We start from the raw sequence: 24,578 nt of genomic DNA, 5'->3' as shown, positions 1-24,578 counted from the left end.
GGACCTCAGATAATCTGCCCACCTTGGCCTCCCAAAGTGCTGGGATTACAGGCCTGAGCCACCATGCCCAGTCTGTTTTTCTCTTTTTAAACTTCCTAAGGTGAACACTTACTAATTTTCAGCCTGTCTATTTTTCAATGTAAACATTTAAAGATATAAATTACCCTTTCAGTACTGCCTCAGCTATATCTCACAAGTTTTGTTATGTAGTATTTCACTCCCAAATATTTTCTGATTTTTGTTTTCTTGTCTTCTTTGACTCAAAAATTATTTAAAGGTATGCCTTTAGTTTGAAAATGAAACAAATTTACATTTTTTTCTAGTATAAATTGCATTTTGGTTACAGAGTATAAGCTGCATGTTATGTTTGTTTATTTGTTGTGATTTGATTCGTAGGCTAGTACAAATTCAGTTCTCCTAAGACTTTAGCAGGCTTCAAAGTATATATATTCTCTAATTTGAGGGTACAGAAGTCTATATATTTCCTTTAAATTAAGCTTTTTTAATACAGTTGTTAAAATCTGAGATAGTCTTACTACCTTTTGATTATCATTGACTCAGAGGTTTAGTTTCTTCAAGGTTGAGGATTTAGCCATTTTTCTTTGTAATTCTGTCAGTTTGTGCTTCATATATTTTAAGGTTGAATATGCATACATGTCTTTATGTAATGATTTTTATTCCTCAGAATTTTTTTTGTCTTAAATTCTAGTTTTTGATATGAAAATAGCTATATCAGCCATATATTGATTAATATTTGTTTTATTTATCATTTACTCTTCTCATACCTTCAGAATTTGGTGTCTTCATGTTTTTAACTATTACAGGTTATACCTGGATTTTCATGTTTTTAATCCAGTCTTCAAGTGTCTGTCTTTAACTAATTTAGACCATGTAAGTTTATTGTGGTTATTGATTAATTTATATTTACTTCTGTCATCATATTTTGTGCTTTCTCTCAACTATATTGTTTCTCTAATTCTTTTCCCCAATGCATTCTATTAGATTGATCAAAGTTTTTCCCCTCTATTTGTTTAAAAGTTGTATGTTCTAGTTCTATTCTATTCATGATTACCCTTGAAATTTAAAACATGTACTTGAATTAACAAGTAATAAAAAACCTAATTTTAAAATTAAAATCTCTAGTTTCCTCTAGAAGGATGCATTAATTTTGATCACCCTCATTCATCTCCAACTTATTGTTTCCCAGTACTTTTCTTCCAATTTATATTTTATCAGCTTTTTGGAGGTATAATGTACAGACCACAAAATTTATTTATTTTAAATGCACATTTTGATGAGTTTTGATAAATTTATACAGCTGTACAACAATTACAAAAATTCAGTTTTTGAATACTTATATAATCTCAAAAAGTTTCCTCATGCTTATTTGCATTAAATCCTCACTCCTACCTCCCCAAGTCCCAAGTAACAAATGATCTGCTTTCTTTATAGTTTTGCCTTCCATGAAAAGTTACATGGATTGGCCGGGCATGGTGGCTCATGCCTGTAATCCGAGCACTTTAGGAGGCCAAGGCGAGCAGACCACTTGAGCCCAGGAGTTCGAGACTAACCTAGGCAACATGGTGAAACTCCATCTCTACTAATAATGCAAAAATTAGCTGGGCATGATGGCATACCTGTAGTTTGAGCTACTCGAAGGCTTAAGTGGGAGGATGGCCTGAGCCCAGGAGGTGGAGGTTGCAGTGAGCCAAGATCGTGCCACTGTACTCCAGCCTGGGCAACAGAGCGAGACGCTGTCTCAAAAAAAAAAAAAAAAAAAAAAAAGTTAAATAGATTAACTTACAATATGTAGTCTTATGTACCTGACTTTCAGTTAGCAATATATTTTGGAGTTCTAAACAAACTGTTGAGTGTATGTGTGGGCAATCCATCCATTTTATGATCATGACCCACACTTTGGTTATCCATTCACCAGTTGATGTAAATTTGCACTGTTTCCAGTTTGGAGTTATTATACACAATGCTGCTATCAACATTTGAATAGACATATTTTTACTTCCTTTGGAAACAGAATTGATGGGATTGTATTGTATAAGTATGTTTAATTTTTTTGTTGTTGTTAAGAAATGAGGTCTCACTATGTTATCCAGGCTGAACTTTTTAACTCGTAGGTTCAAGCAATTCTCCCACCTCAGCCTCTGGGTAGCTGGGCCTACAGGCACGCAGCACTATGCCCAGCTAAATTTTTAATGATACTGCCAATTTATTTTCCAAAGTGACTGTACTGTTTTATGTTCCTAGCAGTAATGTGTGGTGATTCTAGTTTCCTCACATCCTCATCAATACTTGGTATGATTAATCCTTTTATTTTAGCCATTCTAGTGTGTATATAGAGTTATCTCAGTTTGGTTTTAATTTGCATTTCACCTGGCTTATTTGCATTTATTCATATACCTTCTTTGGTGAAGTATCTATTGAAATCTTTTGCCCATTTTAAAAATTAGGTTTTTTTAATTCTTATAGAAGTTCTTTATGTATTCTAAATGTAAGTTATGCTATTTTGTTTTTGTTGTTGGTTTTTTTTTGTCTTTGTTTTTGTTTTTTTGAGACAGGATCTCACTCTGTCACCCAGGTTGCAGTGCGGTGGTTCCATCACAGCTCATGTAGCCTTGACCTCCTGGGCTCACATGATCTTTGAACCTCAGCCTCCTAGGTAGCTAGCTCTATAGGCACCTGCCACCATGCCCAGCTAATTTTTAAATTTTTTGCAGAGACAGGATTTTGCCATGTTGTCCAAGCTGATCTCAAACTCCTGGGCTGAAGTGATCCTCGTGCTTTGGCCTCCCAAAGTGCTGGGATTACAGGCATGAGCAACCACATCTGGCCTAATATAAGTTCTTTATCAGATATATATTTAGCAGTATTTTCTCCCAGTCTATAGCTTTCCTTTTCATTTATTTTTTTATTTGTTTTTTTTTATTATTATACTTTAAGTTCTAGGATACATGTGCACAATGTGCAGGTTTGTTACATATGTATACATGTGCCATGTTGGTTTGCTGCACCCATTAACTCGTCATTTATATTAGGTATATCTCCTAATGCTATCCCTCCCCTCTCCTCCACACCCCACGACAGGCCCCAGTGTGTGATGCTCCCCGCCCTGTGTCCAAGTGTTCTCATTATTCAATTCCCACCTATGAGTGAGAACATGCAGTGTTTGGTCTTCTCTCCTTGCAATAGTTTGCTCAGAATGATGGATTACAGCTTCATCCCCTACAAAGGACATGAACTCATCTTTTTATGGCTGCATAGTATTCCATGGTATATATGTACCACATTTTCTTAATCCAGTTTATCATTGATGGACATTTGGGTTGGTTCCAAGTCTTTGCTATTGTGAATAGTGCCACAATAAACATACAGTACATCTGTCTTTATAGTAGCATGATTTATAATCCTTTGGGTATATACCCAGTAATGGGATCACTGGGTCAAGCGGTATTTCTAGTTCTAGATCCTTGAGGAATCGCCACACTGTCTTTCTACAATGGATGAACTAGTTTACACAACCACCAACAGTGTAAAAGTGTTCCTGTTTCTCCACATCCTCTCCAGCATCTGTTCTTTCCTGACTTTTTAGTGATCGCCATTCTAACTGGTGTGAGATGGTATCTAATTGTGGTTTTGATTTGCATTTCTCTGATGACTGGTGATGATGAGCATTTTTTTCATGTGTCTGTTGGCTGCATAAATGTCTTCTTTTGAGAAGTGTCTGTTCATATCATTCACCCACTTTTTGATGGAGTTGTTTGATTTTTTCTTGTAAATTTGTTTAAGTTCTTTGTAGATTCTGGTTATTAGTCCTTTGTCAGATGGGTAGATTGCAAAAATTTTCTCCCATTCTGTAGGTTGCCTGTTGTCTCTGACAGTCGTTTCTTTTGCTGTGCAGAAGCTCTTTAGTTTAAGTAGATCCCTTTTGTCTATTCTGGCTTTCATTGCCATTGCTTTTGGTGTATTAGTCATGAAGTCCTTGCCCATGCCTGTGTCCTGAATGGTATTGCCTAGGTTTTCTTCTAGGGTTTTTATGGTTTTAAGTTTAACATTTAAACCTTTAATCCATCTTGAATTAAGTTTTGTATGAAGTGTAAGGAAGGCATGCAGTTTCAGCTTTCTACATAAGGCTAGCCAATTTTCCCAGCACCATTTATTAAATAGGGAATCCTTCCCCCATTTCTTGTTTTTGTCAGGTTTGTCAAAGATCAGATGGTTGTAGATGTGTGTTGTTATTGAGGACTCTGTTCTATTCCATTGGTCTATATCTCTGCTTTGGTATTAGTACCATGCTGTTTTGGTTACTGTAGCCTTGTAGTATAGTTTGAAGTCAGGTAGTACGATGCCTCCAGCTTTCCTCTTTTTGTTTAGGATTGTCTTGGCAATGCGGGCTCTTTTTTGTTTCCATATGAACTTTAAAGTAGTTTTTTCCAATTCTTTGAAGAAAGTCATTGGTAACTTGATCAGATGCCTTTGAATCTATAAATTACCTTGGGCAGTATGGCCATTTTTACAATATTGATTCTTCCATGCTATTCCATGAGCGCAGAATATTCTTCCATTTGTTTGTGTCCTCTTTTATTTCATTGAGCAGTGGTTTGTAGTTCTCCTTGAAGAGGTCCTTCACATCCCTTGTAAGTTGGATTCCTAGGTATTTTATTCTCTTTGTAGCAATTGTGAATGGGAGTTCACTCATGGTTTGGCCCTCTGCTTGTCTGTTATTGGTGTATAGGAATGCTTGTGATTTTCGCACATTGATTTTGTATCCTGAGACTTTGCTGAAGTTGCTTATCAGCTTAAGGAGATTTTGGGCTAAGACAACGGGGTTTTCTAAATATACAATCATGTCATTTGCAAACAAGGACAATTTGACTTCCTCTTTTCCGAACTGAATACCCTTTATTTCTTTCTTCTGCCTGATTGCCCTAGCCAGAACTTCCAACACTCTGTTGAATAGGAGTGGTGAGAGAGGACATCCCTGTCTTGTGCCAGTTTTCAAAGGGAATGCTTCCAGTTTTTGCCCATTCAGTATGATATTGGCTGTGGGTTTGTCATAAATAGCTCTTATTATTTTGAGATACATTCCATCAATACCTAGTTTATTGAGAGTTTTTAGCATGAAGGGCTATTGAATTTTGTCGAAGGCCTTTTCTGCATCTATTGGATAATCATGTGGTTTTTGTCTTTGGTTCTGTTTATGTGATGGATTACGTTTATTGATTTGCGTTTGTTGAACCAGCCTTGTGGCCCAGGGATGAAGCCAACTTGATCGTGGTGGATAAGCTTTTTGATGTGCTCCTGGATTCGGTTTGCCAGTATTTTACTGAGGATTTTCACATCGATGTTCATCGGGGATATTGGTCTAAAATTCTCTTTTTTGTTGTGTCTCTGCCAGGCTTTGGTATCAGGATGATGCTGGTCTCATAACATGAGTTATGGAGGATTCCCTCTTTTTCTAGTGATTGGAATCATTTCTGAAGGAATGGTACCAGCTCCTCTTTGTACCTCTGGTAGAATTCGGCTGTGACTCCATCTGGTCCTGGACTTTTTTTGGTCAGTAGGCTCTTTATTATTGCCTCAATTTCAGAGCCTGTTATTGGTCTACTCAGGGATTCAAATTCTTCCTAGTTTATTCTTGGGAGGCTGTATGTGTCCAGGAATTTATCCATTTCTTCTAGATTTTCTAGTTTATTTGCTTAGAGGTGTTTATAGTATTCTCTGATGGTAGTTTGTATTTCTGTGGGATCGGTGGTGATATCCCCTTTATCACTTTTTATTGCATCTCTTTGATTCTTCTTTCTTTTCTTTTTTATTAGTCTTGCTAGTAGTCTATATATTTTGTTGATCTTTTCAAAAAACCAGTTCCTGGATTCATTGATTTTTAAAAGGGATTTTTGTGTCTCTGTCTCCTTCAGTTCTGCTCTCTGATCTTCGTTATTTCTTGCATTCTGCTAAATTTTGATTTTGTGTGCTCTTGCTTCTCTAGTTCTTTTAATTGTGATGTTAGGGTGTCAATTTTAGATCTTTCCTCTTTTCTCTTGTGGGCATTTAGTGCTATAAATTTCCCTCTACATACTACTTTAAATGTGTCCCAGAGATTCTGATATGTTGTGTCTTTGTTCTCATTGGTTTCAAAGAACATCTTTATTTCTACCTTCATTTTGTTATTTACCCAGTATTCATTCAGGAGCAGGTTGTTCAGTTTCCATGTAGTTGAGTGGTTTTGAGTGAGTTTCTTAATCCTGAGTTCTAATTAGATTGCACTGTGGTCTGAGAGACAGTTTGTTGTGATTTCTGTTCTTTTACATTTGCTGAGGAGTTATTTACTTCCAACTATGTGGTCAGTTTTGGAATAAGTGCAATGTGGTGCTGAGAAGAATGTATATTCTATTGATTTGGGGTGGAGAGTTCTGTAGATGTCTGTTAGGTCTGCTTGGTGCAGAGTTGGGTTTAATTCCTGGATATCCTTGTTAACTTTCTGTCTCGTTGATCTGTCTAATGTTCACAGTGGTGTGTTAAAGTCTCCCATTATTGTTGTGTGGGAGTCTACATCTCTTTGTAAGTCTCTAAGGACTTGCTTTATGAATCTAGGTGCTCCTGTATTGGCTGCATATATATTTAGGATAGTTAGCTCTTCCTGTTGAATTGATCCCTTTATCATTATGTAATGGCCTTCTTTGTCTCTTTTGATCTTTGTTGGTTTAAAGTCTGTTTTATCAGAGACTAGGATTACAACCCCTGCCGTTTTTTGTTTTCCATTTGCTTGATAGATCTTCCTCCATCCCTTTATTTTGAGCCTATGTGTGTCTCTGCACATGAGATGGGTCTCCTGGATACAGCAGATTGATGGGTCTTGACTCTTTATCCAATTTGCCAGCCTGTGTCTTTTAATTGGAGAATTTAGTCCATTTACATTTAAGGTTAATATTGTTATGTGTGAAACTGATCCTGTCATTATGATGTTAGCTGGTTATTTTGCTCGTTAGTTGATGCGGTTTCTTCCTAGCATCAATAGTCTTTACATTTTGGCATGTTTTTGCAGTGGCTGGTACCGGTTGTTCCTTTCCATGTTTAGTGCTTCCTTCAGGAGCTCTTGTAGGACAGGCCTGATCATGACAAAATCTCTAAGCATTTGCTTGTCTGTAAAGGATTTTACTGCTCCTTCACTTATGAAGCCTAGTTTGGCTGGATATGAAATTCTGCGTTGAAAATTCTTTTCTTTAAGAATGTTGAATATTGGTCCCCACTCTCTTCTGGCTTGTAGAGTTTCTGCCAAGAGATCCGCTGTTAGTCTGCTGGGCTTCCCTTTGTAGGTAACCTGACCTTTCTCTCTGGCTGCCCTTAACATTTTTCCCTTCATTTCAACTTTGGTGAATCTGACAGTTATGTCTCAGGGTTGTTCTTCTCAAAGACTATCTTTGTGGTGTTTTCTGTATTTCCTGAATTTGATTGTTGGCCTGCCTTGCTAGGTTGGGGAAGTTCTCCTGGATAATATCCTGAAGAGTGTTTTCCATCTTGGTTCCATTCTCCCCATCACTTTCAGGTACACCAATCAGCCGTAGATTTGGTCTTTTCACATAGTCCCATATTTCTTGGAGGCTTTGTTCATTTCTTTTTACTCTTTTTTCTCTAAACTTTTCTTCTCGCTTTATTTCATTAATTTGATCTTCAATCACTGATACCCTTTCTTCCACTTGATCGAATTGGCTACGCATGCATGCATCATCGCGTAGTTCTCGTGCCATGGTTTTCAGCTCCATCAGGTCATTTAAGGTCTTCTCTATGCTGTTTAATCTTGTTAGCCATTCATCTAATCTTTTTCAAGGTTTTTAGCTTCCTTGCCTTGGGTTTGAACATCCTCCTTTAGCTCAGAGAAGTTTGTTATTACCAACCTTCTGAAGCCTACTTCTGACAACTTGACAACTCATCAAATTCGTTCTCCGTCCAGCTTTGTTCCATTGCTGGTGAGCAGCTGCGATCCTTTGGAGGAGAAGAGGCGCTCTGGTTTTTAGAATTTTCAGCTTTTCTGCTCTGGTTTCTCCCCATCTTTGTGGTTTTATCTACCTTTGGTCTTTGATGATGGTGACCTACAGATGGGGTTTTGGTGTGGATGTCCTTTTTGTTGATGTTGATGCTATTCCTTTCTGTTTGTTAGTTTTCCTTCTAACAGGATCCTCAGCTGCAGGTCTGTTGGAGTTTGCTGGAGGTCTACTGCAGACCCTGTTTGCCAGGGTATCACCAGCAGAGGCTGCAGAACAGCAAATATTGCTGCCTGATCCCTCCTCTGGAAGCTTCATCTCAGAGGGCCACCTGGCTACGTGAGGTGTCAGTCGGCCCCTACTGGCAGCTCTGTCCGTTCTCAGAGCTCAAACTCCGTGCTGGGAGAACCACTGCTCTCTTCATAGCTGTCAGACAGGGACGTTTAAGTCTGCAGAAGTTTCTGCTGCCTTTTGTTCAGCTATACCCTGCACCCAGAGGTGGAGTCTACAGAGGCAGGCAGGCCTCACTGAGCTGTGGTGGAGCTCAAAGGAGCTTCCCAGCTGCTTTGTTTACCTACTCAAGCCTCAGCAATGTCAGATGCCCCTCCCCCAGCCCAGGCTGCAGCCTTGCAGTTCAATCTTGGACTGCTGCGCTAGCAGTGAGTAAGGCTCTGTAGCCATGGGACCCGCTGAGCCAGGAGTGGGATATAATCTACTGGTGTGCCATTTGCTAAGACCATTGGAAAAGCACAATATTAGGGTGGGAGTGTCCCAATTTTCCAGATACCATCTCTCACGGCCCTCGTTGGCTAGTAAAGGGAAATCCCCCATCCCCTTGCATCACTTCCTGGGTGAGGTGACACCCCGCCTTGTTTCAGCTCACCCTCTGTGGGCTGCACCCACTGTCCAACCAGTCCCAGTGAGATGAACCAGGTACCTCAGTTGGAAATGCAGAAATCACCTGGCTTCTGCGTCGATCACGCTGGAAGCTGCAGACCAAAGCTGTTCCTATTTGACCATCTTGAAACGATCCTCTCTTGTCATTTATTCAAGAAATATTTGAAAAGCAAAGATGTCATCATTTTGATGAAGTCCCAGTTTATCAGTTTTTCTTTTATGGATCATGTTTTTGATATTATATCTAAGAAACCTTTGCTTAGTCCAAGGTCATAAATATTTTCTCCTGTATTTTTTCCTAGACATTTTACAGTTTTAGCTCTTTCAATTAGGTCTATCATCCATTTTAGTTAATTTCCATATATGACCTAAGGATCTAGGTTTAGTTTTTGTAAATGAATAACCAATTCTTATAGAATCATTTATAGAAAGAACATCTTTTTTCCTATTGAATTGTCTTAGTATCTTTGATGAAAATCAGTTGACTTTCATCAAATGAAAGTGGGTTGGATTCTGAACTCCCCTTAATTCCATTGATCGATCTCTCTCTCTTAATGTGGATTCTACACTGTCTTGACTACTTTTGCTTTACACTGAATTTTAAAATAAGGCAGTATTAAGTACTCTAACTTCATTCTTACTTAGCAAGATTCTTTTGGCTATTCTAGGTATTATTGTATTTCTAGATGATTTTAGAATCAGCTTGTCAATTTTTCCAATAATCTTTCTAGACTTTTGGCAGGAATTGCAGTTAATTTGTAGATCAATTGACATCTAACAATATTGAGTCATCTAATCCATTAACATGATATATCTCTCCATTTGTTTAGGCACTTATCTGAGTGATGTTTTTTAGTTTTCAGTGCAAAGGTTTTGCACTTATTTTGTTAAATGTTTTCCTAATTATTCTATTATTGCTATAGTTTGAGTGTCCCTACCAAAACTCATGTTGGAATGCTTAAGAGGTGGGGTCTAACGGGAAGTGTTTGGGTCTTGGGAGCTCTTCCTCTGTGGGCAGCTTGGTACTATTCTTACACTAGTAAGTGAGTTCTCACTCTTGTGAGACTAGATTAGTTCTCTCAGGAATGGATTAGTTACCATGAAAATGAGTTCCTATACAGTGAGGTCACGCTTCATGCTTGGCCCCTTGGTATATGCCTACTCCCCTTTAACCTTCTTCTACCATGTTGTGACACAACACTAAAGCTTTGACCAGAACCCAAGCAGATGCCAGTGTCATGCTTTCCAGCCTGCAGAACTGCAAGCCAAATATACCTCTTTATAAATTACTCAGTCTCCGGTATTCTGTTATAGCAACACAAAACGGACTAAGACAGAAAATTGGTACTGAGAGTGGGATGTTGCTATATAGATACTTGAAAATGCAGAAGCCTCATTGGAACTGGGTAATGGGCAGAGGCTGGAAAAGTTTGAAGGAGCAGAGTAGAAAAAGACTGTATTGTCATAAACAGAACATTAAGGATAATTTTGGTGAGGGCTCAGAAGACAACAAAAAGATGAGAGAAAGTTTAGAATTTCTTAGAGACTGATTAAGTAGTCATTACCACAATGCTGATAAAAATATGGACAGCAAAGGCCATTCTAATGAGATCTCAGATAGAAATGAGGAACAAGGTATTAAGAACTGGAGACAAAGTCATCCTTGTTACACCATAGCAAAAATTTGGCTGTGTTATATCTAAGGCTTTGTGCCCTAAGGTTTTGTGGAAGGCTAGATTTAAGAGTGATGAACTAGGGTACCTGGCAGAAGAAATTTCTAAGCAAAATATAGAGCAGCTATGTAGCTACTGTTTACTACATTCGGTGAAATGCAAAATGAAAGGAAGCAATCATAAAAATTTGAAAATTAATAGTCTGGCCATGTGGTAGAGAATGAAAGAGCATTTTCAGGAGAGGAATCCAAGGTTGCAGCAGAACAACAAATACTAAAGAGATTAGCACTGAGAGAAGAAAGCCAGTTGATAATTATTGAGACAATTTTTTAAAGACTCTTGAAGGCATTTCAGAAATTTTAGAGGTTGCCTCTCCAGAGGTCTAGGAGGACAGAATGGTTTTAAGAGACAGGCATCACTGCCCTGTGTAGCTGTTTTGAGATCCTGCTCCCCAAATTCTGGCACAGCCCTCAGCAGCCACCCCAGCCATGGCACAATCATACCCAGGTGTGGCTCAGGCTGCCATCCCACAAGATACAAGCCATAAACCTTGGTGGCAAACAGTCGTGGATCAAGCAGCCTCAGATACAGCTCATGACACCACTCTGGAGGGTGCAAGCGGTAAGCCTTGATGGCATTTACAACCATGTGGTACTAGTTTTGCAGATGTGCAGAATACAAGAGAAGTGGAGGCATGGTGGCTTCCACCTAGATTTTAAGGAATGTACTGAAAAGACTGGGAGCTCAGGTAGAGACTTGTTGCAGGGCCAGAGCCACTGCAGCGTACCTCCCCTAAGGCAATGCTGAGCAGACAAATGGGGGATTGGAGCTGCCACAAAGAGCCTGTACTAGGGCAATGCCTAGTGAATCCATGAAAGTGGACTGCCACTGGGACTCCAGAACTATAGAGCCATTGCCAACATACAACCTCAGCCTGGAAAAGCCACAGGTAACCAACTCCAACCAGTGAGAGCAGCCATGTGGCTATGCCCAACAAAGCAGTGGAGGTGGGGCTGCCCAAGGCTTTAGGGATAAAACTCCCCACTGTGCCCAGGAGGCAGCACATGGAGTGGAGAATTATTCTGGAGCTTTAAGATTTAGTGTCTGCCCTGCTGAGTTTTGAACTTGCTCTAGGCTTGTCACCTCTTTCTTCTTTTGGACTATTTCTCCCTTTTGGAATGGGACTGTCTGCCATATGACTATTCCACTATTGTATCTTGGAAGTAAATAACTTGTTTTTATTATTATTATTATTTTACAGGCTCATAGCTAGAAGGAACTTGCCTTGAGCCTTATATGAGACTTTGGACTTTGACCTTTGAATTGGTACTGGAATACATTAAGACTTTGCAGACCATTAAGATTGAATAATTATATTTTACAGTGTAAGAGAGACATGAGTTTGGGGTTCCAAGGATGGAATGCCATGGTTTCAGTGTCTCTGCCAAAAATCATGTTGGAACCTTTAAGAGGTAGAGCCTAATGGGAGATGCTTGGGTCATGGGGCCTCTGCCGTTTTGAGCAGCTTGGTGCAGTTCTCATATAGTGAGTGAGTTCTTGTTGTCATGAAACTGGATTGGTTCCTGTGGGAATACATTAGTTACCCTGAGAATGGATTGTTATAAAGCAGCCCATTGTACAAAGTTGTACCTTGTGTTTGGGCTCTTGGCACATTCCCACTTCCTCTGGTTTTCTGCCATGTTTTGATGCACTACTAAAGTCCTCACCAGAAGCTAAGCAGATGCTGGTGACATGCTTCTTGAACTTCCCAGTCTGGAGAAACATGAGCTAAATAAACCTCTTTATACAGTCTCAGACATTCTATTATAACGACATAAAACAAACTAAGACATTTATTTTGATGCCATTGTGATTGGAATTGTTTTCTTTATTTCATCTTTGTATTGTTTATTGCTACTATATATACAACTGATTTTTGTATATTGATCATATGCTCTACAAACTTGCTAAGCCCCCCTCTTAGTTCTAGTAAGTTTGGGAGGGGGTGTGGTATGTGGGTGTGTGTGTGGGTGTGTTCCTCAGGATTTTCTGTATACAAGGGTGATAATAAAAAGAGTTGTCTTTTTTCCATACCTTTTCTTCCTTGACTGTTGCACAAACTAAGACCTATGGTGCATTGTAAAATAGAAGTGGTAAACACAGGTATCTTTGCATTTTTCCTAATCTAGAGGGAAGCACATTCGATATTTTTTTTACCATAAAGTGTGTTTGCTATAGGCTTCTGGTAGATGCCTTGATCTTTTGAAGAAGTTCCCTTCTATTCATAAGTTGATGAGATTTTTTTTTAATATATGAGTGTTGAATTCTGTCAAATGCTTTTCTGCATCTATTGAGGTGATCATATGGTTATGTCCTTTATTCTGTTAATATAGTTTATTACATTGATTTTGGATGTTAAGTCAACCTCACATTCCTGAGATAAACTTCATTTGATTATGGTATAACATTTTTTTCATATGTTGCTCAATTACGTTTGCTAATATTTGGTTAAGAATTTTTATGTCTAGGTTCACAAGGGATATTGGTATATAGCTGTGTTTTCTTGTAATGTCTTTGTCTCGTATTGATATCAGGGTAATATTGATATCAAATGAAATAAAGTTAGTTGGGAAGTTTCCTTCCTCCTCTATTTACTGAAAAAGTTTTTTGTACATTGCTATTGTTTCCTCCCTTAATAGTTTGATAGAATTCACCAGTGAAGTATATTTTTTCTCTATAGGAAGATTTTAAATTACTGATGCAGTTTCTTTACTCGATATTGGTATATATTTTTTCCTTTTTCCTTTAGTCAGTTTTGGTAATTTGTGTCTTTCTAGGAATTGCTCTATTTTATCTGAGTTGTCTAATTTTTTACCTTAAAGTTATTACACCATTTTTTTAACATCCTTTTAAGGGTAAGGTCTGTGGTGATATTTCTCTTTCATTCTTGATTTTGGGAATTAGTGTCTTCTTTCTTTTTTCTTGGTCAATGTAACTAAACATTATTTATTTTCTTGACTTTCTGAAATAAGCAATTTTGGATTTCTTTGGTTGTTTCTAATGTTATCTTCTTCTGTATATATCGTTTTCCACTGTGACCTTTGTATTTCATATATCCTACTTACTTTTGGCTTGGTTTACTCATCTTTTTCTAGAGTCTTAAGATGGAAGTTTTAATTATCACTTTTAGATTACTTTTTCTTTCTGTTTCTAAAGCTATATGTTTTCCTCTATACACTGCTTTAATTGCATTCTGTAAATAATGGGTTTTTTTTTTGTATTTTAAGTTTATAACATTTTATTTATAAAAATAGGCTGGGGAAAAAGGATTTATACCACTGCATTCTTTCCTGGAGGAGAACTATTTTGGGCCATTTTTGAATTTCTTTTCCTCTTAACAATTTTCAAAGTCACATTTGAATTCTTTGAGAATGGTATTTGTCAACAAAAAAGCTCAAGTGAAAAGGAGGAGGGAAACTGGGGAAGTATGAAGAAAGGGACTGAGAGAAGAAGGAGTGGGCATACAACAGCCAACACATAAAGAAATGACTTTTACTGAAATGACTCTGCACTGTGCCTCATGCACTAGGTGATGCAAGCATGCTGCTCAAACATCAACACCAAACGTCATTTAGAAATGGTGGTCTTCTCTGGGTTCTGATGGACACTTGTTCCCCAACATGGCACTATTAAATGATGCTTTCAAGGCAGACACTAAGACATTACTCCAAAGAGAAGGCTGTGGTGGCAGATGCTGGGGCCATATTCTTCATAGGCCTTCTTGGTGTGATAGTCTGTAATAACTCCAGAGTTGAGGCTAGCATTAAGCTTCCAAACCATAAGGCATAGTGCTGCATGTGATGGATTGCCGCCCGGACCTCTGCAAGCTTAGGTTTGATTCTCCTGCCACTGAGCTCCTTTACTGAGTTTTAATCTGACATGTACCACTCTTCAAAGCTCTCTGCAGTTGAGGTTCAAATTCCTGAACATGGTCAAACCTCTTGAAAGAACAGCATTCTTATACAGTGGACAATGCACATCAATGGGACAGTTTTGTATTCATCAACAATATTCAAGATGGATTCCATAACATCTGGGTTGGCAAACTCTGGGTAAAAAAATATTTCAGGTTGCAGGAACCTTTTGTAACCAACATCTATTATGAATTTCTCCTGGTTGATCACATTGATACCTGTGTACTGTTTGATCCACTTCCAGGGATCCACGTCATACTTAGCAAATTCCTTGACTATATCAGGGCAAATGTAACAGTATTTCTCCTTCATGGCTATTGTGGTCTCCAGTGACTGCTCAAGAGGAATTGCTACCTCTCTCTCCCTTAGCAGCTGTTGAATGAAATATGCAATATCACCTACAATCAGGATATGTTTGATGCAGCTCCCAATTACATAACCTTCTACAACTGGGAGAACATGGGTGACTCCATCTCTTTTGTCAATTACTATACTCATTAACATACATTCACCCACTTGTTGAGATGTCCAAGATACCACCAAGGCCAGTACCTCCTGAACTGCAATGTAGAATCCTGGTACATTAAATAATTCAAACATAATTTCTGCAAAAATGCTCTCTATTTTCTAGTGTATCTAGTGGAAGTTCTGTCATTAAAAAATAATGGTCCTCAGATTCTGCTAAAAAAATTTAAAAACCACTTGCTCCGTGAACCTTTCCATAATACCGCAATCTTCAGTGATTCCATGTCATATTGACCACTTTGTAGCATACATAGATTTATCAATGGCTTCATCCTGTATAAAAAAAGTCAAGGTCATCAACTCCCCTCAACATTCTCCTTTGGGCTTTGTCATCTACCTTTGCTGACTCTCTGATAGAAATGCATGAAAGAATAGTAAACTATGGCTCAGTGTTGCCTGCATAGCCAAGTTTGGAATACCTACTGAGGTTGTCACAGGGCTGAGACCCAGAGCAGTGGATGCAGCTCAACCTCCAGGTGTGGGCTGGATGCCAGGAGCTGAGAGCAGGGCCATGGAGGAGCCAGCGTGGGCACTAAGTGGCTCTTACCTGATGCCACAGTCTGCCACACAGGAAGGCAGGAAGCCCGTCATGCTTGGAATATACAGCACTTAGCCCCACTGGCCACCCTGGAGCACCATGCCACCATGCACTCGGCAACCCACTCACCCCATATGCCACGTCTCGTGCATGTTTCCATTTTTATTATAAGATATATTGTAGATGGGTGCAGCAAACCACCATGGCACATGTATACCTATATAACAAACCTGCATGTTCTGCATATGTATTCCAGAACTTAAAGTACAATAAATTTTTTAAAAAGGAGTATTTTAAAGGATCAATCTACTATTTGACAGTCATGGAAATAGTGATTGCGAGTTAAAGGAAAAAAAAATAAGCAAAAGAAGGAAGAGAGGAGGAAAGGGAAAAAGAAAGGAAAGAAAAGAAAAGGAAAAGGGAAATACAAGAAAAGAGACTAAATACATAAATAAATAAGTGACTGAAAGTCTGGGAGTTGGCAAATATGTATTCAGACAACACTGACAAAATAGGCCTCTTGCTAAAAATAGCAGAATGCACAAAGTACAGGAGCAGCCTGTCTGTCCTGAGAGGCTGGGGAGGTTTAGGAAAAGAGGCTGGGCAGGTTGGAGACAGATAAGTATGCAGTCAGTTTTTGCTTGGTGGAGAAAGTAATCATGGGTGATTCAGGAAAAGGAAGATACTTACATAATAATTGTTTTGTACTTTTTTTTTTTGGTCTTCTATTACTTTCATAAAATTATCTTTGCATCAAAAGTTATTAACACTTTCAGGACTCCTTGTATGCAAAATTCTTTGAATTAGATTTCTTAATTTGTGATCACACTGGTAATTTATCTAGCACAATGAATTGAATGTGTGTCTTTATGTTTAAAGGGAAAACTAAAATTCAAAACAGCATATTTGATGTAATTTATGATTAGATAATAGAGAAATATCAATTTTAATATAATTTTTAGAAAGTAAAGCTTTGGCCGGTCATGGTGGCTCACGCCTATAATCCCGGCACTTTGAGAGGCTGAGGCGGGTGGATCACGTGAGGTCAGGAGTTCAAGACCAGCCTGACCAACATGGAGAAACCCTGTCTCTACTAAAAAAAATAAATTAGCCCGGTGTGGTGCCGCATGCCTGTAATCCCAGCTACTCGGGAGGCTGAGGCAGGAGAATCGCTTGAACCTGGGAAGCGGAGGTTGTGGTGAGCCGAGATCATGTCATTGCACTCCAGCCTGGGCAACAAGAACGAAACTCCGTCTCAAAAAAAAAAAAAATTCTTATTAGTGGAACTACTAAAAAAATACAGTGACTCTAAACTCATATCTTACCATGCAGTAGATGTATATCAGAATTTAAGCAGCAGAGAAATCATTTTTAACTTTTTTTAAATTTTTTCTTATCAAAAAACCATATGAGCTAAAAATACCAAGGCTTCCTAAAATGTACAAACCTCACCATAGCTTTACCACACTGTTTTGCTTTGGGTTTTGCTATTTTAAAATATAAAATAATTCTTCAGTATAACTCATAATTATTTAACTATCAGCAATACTTTGTTATTTATATTAATAAATTCTGCTTCCTTTTGTGAGATTAATTACTCCATAGCTTTTGCCAGACTGTTTCTGGGCATTTTACTATTTCTCTACTCAGAGTTGTAATTGCCCTTTATCTATCCTTCTTAATCAGAACATCCTTCCTTTATACCAGTGTTTAAAAAATATATTTTAACACTTAATTCAATTTAATACTTCTAAATAAACATACATATATAATATAGTCAAATTCTTTAGGAATATATGTGTGATTTTTCACATTTCTTTAATGTCCAAAAAGATATCCCACTGCATATATGTTTTCTGGTGAGGTTTTAATATATGTATTGTTTATTATTCTTTTTTCCTGACACTAGTGCTTCTCAAATTATCTGTGATGAAGAAACAGATGTGTTTTGTTTTGTTTTGTTTTTCTTCCTTTCTTTAAAAAAAAACTTTTATTTTGGGTTCAGGGGTACATGTTCAGGTTTGTTATATAGGTAAACTTGTGTCATGCGGGTTTGTTGTACAGATTATTTTGTCACCTAGGGACTAAGCTTAGTAGACTAGGACCCAGCCGTTTTTGTTTTTAATTTCCCATTTGATGTAGACTGATACTTACTTTTTATAAGATGCAGTGTCAAATTGCTACAGAACTTTGTAATCACTCTCCATTTCTGTATTTGTCTTGTCACTGAGAACAAATCCTTGGCACCAGCCAAGAGGGCCCCTGACCAAAAGCACAGGGAGTGTCCTTCCGGCTCCTTGCTTCCTGTCAGCATTCTGCTCACTAGACAAGTGCTTGAACCACCCCCTTCTCTTGTCTATTGATATTCAAGCAAAATCTCAATGCAAAAAGAGAATCCATGATGTAATTAGAGAAGAGAACGTGTTCTTTTTGCATATATCCCTAAAAAATCTTTCCTTAAAATGTCAAAAATTCTATTACCAGAAATGTTCTGATTTTCCTAGAATGCAAGAATTCCTGGAAGAACATCTTACAGATTGCAATATTCTTTCATGCTCACTAGTTCATTTTATTGTAACAAAACCTATGTATATTGACAAGAGATAATTTTTGTCCCCATTTTACAGACAATAAAACTGACTTACAGATTTTAAAAAATTATATTTATATATATATATAGAAAAAACAAGAAAACACTTGTGTTTTCTTCTTTCACCCATAATTACCATTTGCATATATCTCCTAATCTCCTATCCTTTTACATTCAACCTGCTTGTTTTATGTAAAGTTTGTTTCTTGTAGGCACCATATAGCTGAATCTTGTTTTTTTAAAGTCCTGTATGGTAATAGTTGCCTTTTGATTTTAGTACATTCACATTTAACATTATTATTGATATGGTTGGATTTGCATTTAACATTTTGTTATTTGTTTTCCATGTGTCATATCTTTTTGTTTTTCTTTTCTCACATTACTGCTTCTTTCATGTTAACCAAGTATTTTTGGTGCCCTATTTCAATTTCTCTGTTGATTTTTGCTATGTTTTCCAGCTTTTTGTTGTAGTGGTTCCTCTGGAGCTGTTTTTTGTTTTGTTTTGTTTTGTTTTCTTTGTTTATTTTTTTTTGTTTTTTGAGACAGTCTTACTCTGTCGCCCAGGCTGGAGTGCAGTGGCGCAATCTCGGCTCACAGCAAGCTCCGCCTCCCGGGTTCACGCCATTCTCCTGCCTCAGCCTCCCAAGTAGCTGAGACTACAGGTGCCTGCCACCACGCCTGGTTAATTTTTTATATTTTTAGTAGACACGGGGTTTCACCATGTTAGCCTGGATTGTCTCCATCTCCTGACTTCATGATCTGCCTGCCATGGCCTCCCAAAGTGCTGGGACTACCGGTGTGAGCCACCATGCCCGGCCTCTCTAGGGCTTATTTTTTTAAGAGACAATGGCATGGTTGTAGCTTATTGCAGCCTCAGACTCCTGGGCTCAATCAGTCCTCTCACCTTTGCCTATCAAGTAGCTGGGACTATAGGCATGTGTCATCACACCTGGGTAATTTTGCTTAAATTTTTTTAGAGACAGTTGTATTAGTCCATTCTTGCATTGCTTTCAAATACCTAAGACTCAATAATTTATGAGAGGTTTAATTGGCTCACAGTTCGCAGGCTGTACAGGAAGCATAGAGGCATCTGCTTCTGGGAAGCCTTCAGGAAGCTTACAATCATGGCAGAAGGCAAATACATGTCACATAGTGAAAGCAGGAGTAAAAGAGCAAGGGTCAGTGCCACACTTTTAAATGAGATCTCACAAGAACTTACTCACTGTCACAAGGACAGGACTAAGAGGATGGTACTAACCATTCATGAGAAATCTGCCCCCATGATCCATTCACCTCCCAGCAGGACCCACCTCCAACTTTGGGCATTACAATTCAACATGAGATTTGGGCAGGGACACATATCGAAACTATATCAACAGAGTCTTATTGTGTTGCTTGGGCTAGTCTCAAACTCCTAGCCTCAAGCAATACTTCTATCTCAGCCTCCCAAGTATCTTTGGGGATTATAATAATCAATCATCTTCACTTTTTACAATCTACTTTGGTTTAATAATTTTTACTTAATTCCAGTGTTATATAACAACTTTGATCCAATGTACCTCTTACATGCTATAAACTCAGCAGTATTGTTATAGTTATTGCCTATAATAATCATATGCTTTTTTAAATCAGAATACACACACACACACACACACACACACACACACACACCTTTTATACTTACAAATTTATTTACCATTTCCAGTGCCACTTATTCCTTGTAGGTTCAAGTTGCCATCTGGTGTCATATCCTTTTATCTTTATATATATCTATATACTTTAAGTTCTAGGGTACATGTGCACAACATGCAGGTTTGTTACATATGTATACATGTGCCATGTTGGTGTCCTGCACCCATTAACTCGTCGTTTACGTTAGGTATTTCTCCTAATGCTATCCCTCCCCACTCCCCCCACCTCACGTCAGGCCCTGGTGTGTGATATTCCCCACCCTGTATCCAAATGTTCTCATTGTTCAATTCCCACCTATGAGTGAGAACATGCAGTGTTTGGTTTTCTGTCCTTTTATCTTAAAAGCATTTTCTTTAGTGTTTCTTTATCAAGGGTAAGTTCTCTTTATTTTTATTTATCTGGAAATGTCTTTATTTCAGCTTCATTTTTGAAGGATCATTTAACTGGATGCAGAATTCTTTATTGACAGTTATTTTTCCCTGCACTTTTGAAACATCGCTTCATAAGCCTTCCTTTTTTTCAGATAAAAATGCCAGTATTGATCATATTATTGTTCTCCTGTACGTGATAAGTCATCTCTTACTACTTTCATAATTTTTTTATTATCCTTGGTTTTCACCAATTTGATAATTATGGCTTTAGGTGTGAATCTCTTTGTGTTTATCCTACTTGAGATTTGTTGAACTTCTTATATCTGAAGATTAATGTTTTTCATAACATTTTTGAAGTTTTCAGACATGTTTTCAAATATTTTTCTGCCCCCTTATCTCTCTCTTCTCCTGGAATTCCTATTATGCATATGTTAGTGCTCTTGATGGTATCCCATAAGTTTCTGAGGATCTGTTTATTATCCTTTTTTCTTTTTGTTCTTCAGATTGATTAACCTCTATTGGTCTATCTTGAAGTTCACTGATACTTTCTTTCACAAGGTCAAATATGCTATTGAACCTCGCTAGTGATTTTTTCACTTTAATTGTTGTACTTTTCAATTCTAGATTTCTATTTTTAAGTATGTTCTGTCTCCTTATTCATATTTCTATTAGACAAAACATTGTTATCATATTTTTAATTTGAATATATTTATAATATATACTTTGAAAATTTTCTAAATCTGATATCTGAATTCAGACAGTTTCTATTCACTGCTTTTTTTTTTCCAGAGTATGAGCCATATTTTCCTGTTTCCTTACATGTCTAATAATTTTTAATTGAAAACTAAACACTTTAATTATACATTATAGCAAATCTGGATTTGGTTTTTATTTGTGATTGTTTTGTTTTTGTTATTGTTTTGGTAATTGGCCTATACTTGTACTGTGTAATCCTTCTGCCCAATGGTTTTCAGCAGTGATGTCTTTTATATTGTGTTGTTGTTATTATTATTATTGTTTTAGCCTGCTGTTCTAGGAATTTCCTTTGTGTCTGTTGCATAGCTTGATTTTGGAGAGACATTATGTTAAAGCTAGTAAGGCTTACACTCTCTGCCAAATAATCTGTGGGTGGGTGGGTGAATGCATTCAAAGTTGCAATTAATACTCAAGTCTCACTTCATTTTTACTTTTCGTCATACTCTCTTGAGTCTTTCCTACACTTCCATACTTTTCCAATCAGCCATATATGTGTGGAGAACTTATCTCAAACTGTCTATGACTCTCTCCTTTCCAGGATCTCTCATTTTTTTAAGTAATACTCAAGTTTTTAATTTATTATAGTGAAAGGATACAAAGCAAAATTAGCAAAGGGAAAAAGGCGTATGTGGTAAAGTCTGGAGGAAACCAGGCACAAGCTTCCCAGAATCACCTCCTGTGGAGTTACAAGGATGTATTTTTCTTTCCCAGCATGAAATTTTGACAGCACATGTGCAATGTCGTCTACCAGGACCAGAGTCTCATTAGAGACTAAGTACTCAGGATTTTATGGACGTTACTCTCCTTCACATGTACCAGAATTCCAGACTCCCAGAAGGAAAGCAGCTGTTCAGAGTAAACCACAGTGTTTGTATAAACAGTTTAGGCACAGTGAGCCACTCTTCTCAGTGAGAGAATTGGAACTTGCAATTGGGAAACTCCAGCCTTGCATGTGGGTCTTTCTTTTCTTTCTTTCCTCTCTCTCTCTTTCTCTCTCTCTCTCTCTCTCTTTCTTGAATTCCAGGATACATGTACAGAACGTGCAGGTTTGTTACATAGGTATACATGTGCCATGGTGGTTTGCTGCACCTATTGACCCTCAGGATCTCTCATTTAAATTTTTGTCTTGTCTTCCACTTCCCCAACTGAGACTGCAACCTCAGACTAGTAAAGCTGCAATTCTCTCTGTTCATTCCCAAACCACTCTACTATATTTAACTGGCAAAACCATTGATTTCTTCCCTCTACTCCATACCAAATCCACTCCTGCCCCCAGCCCTAACAGGAAAGCTGCTGGTTTTTACATCTAGCTTCATACTGGTAAAACTACAGTTTTTCCCAAATGAGCTTGGGGATGAAAAGAGGGATGGGAGTGTATTAGTCCGTTTTCATTCTGCTGATAAAGACATACCCAAGACTGGGAAGAAAAAGAGGTTTAATTGGACTTATAGTTCCAGATGACTGGGGAGGCCTCAGAATCATGGCAGGAGGTGAAAGGCACTTCTTATATGGTGGCGGCAAGAGGAAGATGCAAAAGCAGAAACCCCTGATAAAGCCATCAGATCTTGTGAGGCTTATTCACTACCATGAGAACAGTATGGGGGGAACCACCCCCATGATTCAATTATCTCCCACCAGGTCCCTCCCACAACACATGGGAATTATGGGAGTACAATTCAAGATGAGATTTGGGTGGGGACACAGAGCCAAACCACATTAGGGAGCATCCCCAGTCAGGAAGGGCTCAGACTTTTACCAATCCTACCAAAAACCCTAACACTTTAAGAATAAATGCTCTTAATTTGATAACTGTCTTTGATGAGTTTTCAGGGTACTAAAATGATTGTTTTTGATATTTTGTGCAATTTTAGGGGGGAGTTTTGGTGTGGAAATAAATTGCCAACCTTTTCATGTCACCTCACAGCCTTATCTTTATGTCTTCTGATTAACAATTTTCATTAGTAATATGTTACACAACCAATAGTTGTTTAGACTAACCTACATTTTACCGATTACTTTGCACATTGATCCTTCCTTTTTGGTTCTATGTTATATTTCTAAAGCATATCTTTCAGTAGATTTTTCCCCAGTAAAAAATGGCATATGTTCTTAAATGTATTTGTTTGACAATATCTTTCATTTGTCTTTTGTTTGAGTGACAGTTAACTGGCTACAGAATTCAACATTGAATGACTTCTTTATCTCTGTACTTTGAAGATTTTAATTATCTTCCATCTTCTATTGTTGCTATTAAGAATTGAGACTCTGCTTTATTGTTTATTTCATTATGATCAATCTCTTTCTCTGTCTAGATTCTTTAAGATTTTATTTTTGCCTTTGGTAGTCTGTAGTTTCTCAACATTTTATCTAAGTGTGTACTTTTACTTAATCCTGATTAGAACTCATTTGACTTTCTGTGTCCAAATCAATAAAAACCTTAATCGATTCTGTAAAATTTGAAGCCAGTTTTCTTCTCAAATATTATATCTTCTTCATTCTTTCAATTATGTTTCTGAAACTACTATTAGTTGTGTTTTAGATATTTTCCATCATCTAAATCTCTCATTTTCCACCTCATTTTTTTATGCTATGCTCTTAAGTAATTTCTTCATATCTACCACTTTGCTGTGTTCTCCTTCAGCCATGTCTAGACTGCTATTTGGGGTACTTAGTGGGGTTTTTTAGTTGAGTAACTTTTAAAGTTTTTTCTAGATGTTCTATTTAATTATTTTGTAATACTTTCAAGTAGTTTTTTCTTCTCATGTCTCCAATTTTTAAAAAATTGTCTCTAGTCCCTTTGAAAATACATATTGTATAGTGTCTATCTAGTGGTTCTATTAGCTGAGGTTTTTAGACATCTAATCCCATTCTTTGTTGTATCTGTTAACTTTTACTCATGGGATATTTCTTCTTATTTTATTTTAAGTTCAGATTCACTTGGTTTTACCTTTGAGACTTTATGCAGTCTGGGATCAGGAGTGTCTATTAGAGATTTTTTGAATTAGCATCTACCAAGTGTTCTAGGGATACTTCTATGCAGGGACACTGTTATGGTAGGTTTAGAACTTTGGGATCCCTAACCTGTGCATGTAATGTAAATTTGAGCCCTACACATAAGTTGGATGACGCCAGTGTTGCATATGAATTCTCAAAAAAGACTTTGCCACCCAGAGACCAGCTAAGACAAACTGCCTTGTCTTCTCAGTTTGTCAGTAGGATGACATTTTCTGGTCCATTCTTTTTTCTTCTTCTTCTTCTTTTTCTTGAGGTGGAGTTTTGCTCTTGTTGCCCAGGCTGGAGTGAAGTGGCGCCATCTCGGCTCACTACAATGTCCGCCTCCTGGGTTCAAGCGATTCTCCTGCCTCAGCCTCCCAAGTAGCTGGGATTACAGGCATGCGCCACCAGGCCAGGCTAATTTTTTGTATTTTTAGTAGAGACGGCATTTCACCATGTTGGTAAGGCTCATCTTGAACTCCTGACCTCAGGTGATCCACCTGCCTCTGCCTCCCAAAGTGCTGGGATTACAGGCACGAACCACCACGCCCAGCCTCGTCCGTTCTTTTAGTAA

The 24,578-nt window shown here is 37.8% G+C and overlaps 1 protein-coding gene and 1 pseudogene across 1 annotated transcript in view; one reads left to right on the top strand and one right to left on the bottom strand.

The window, feature by feature from the left end:
• The window catches only part of SLC9B1 (solute carrier family 9 member B1), a 114,042-nt gene that overhangs the window by 48,215 nt on the left and 41,249 nt on the right, over positions 1–24,578 (top strand). The window lies entirely within an intron of this gene.
• LOC140712089 (actin-related protein 3B-like) lies at positions 13,917–15,514 on the bottom strand (annotated as a pseudogene).

Source organism: Chlorocebus sabaeus, chromosome 7, assembly GCF_047675955.1.
Source record: "Chlorocebus sabaeus isolate Y175 chromosome 7, mChlSab1.0.hap1, whole genome shotgun sequence".
Lineage (NCBI taxonomy): Eukaryota > Metazoa > Chordata > Mammalia > Primates > Cercopithecidae > Chlorocebus > Chlorocebus sabaeus.
The sequence above is the reverse complement of the archived record's forward strand: the minus strand, read 5'-3'. Positions and strand labels throughout refer to the sequence as shown.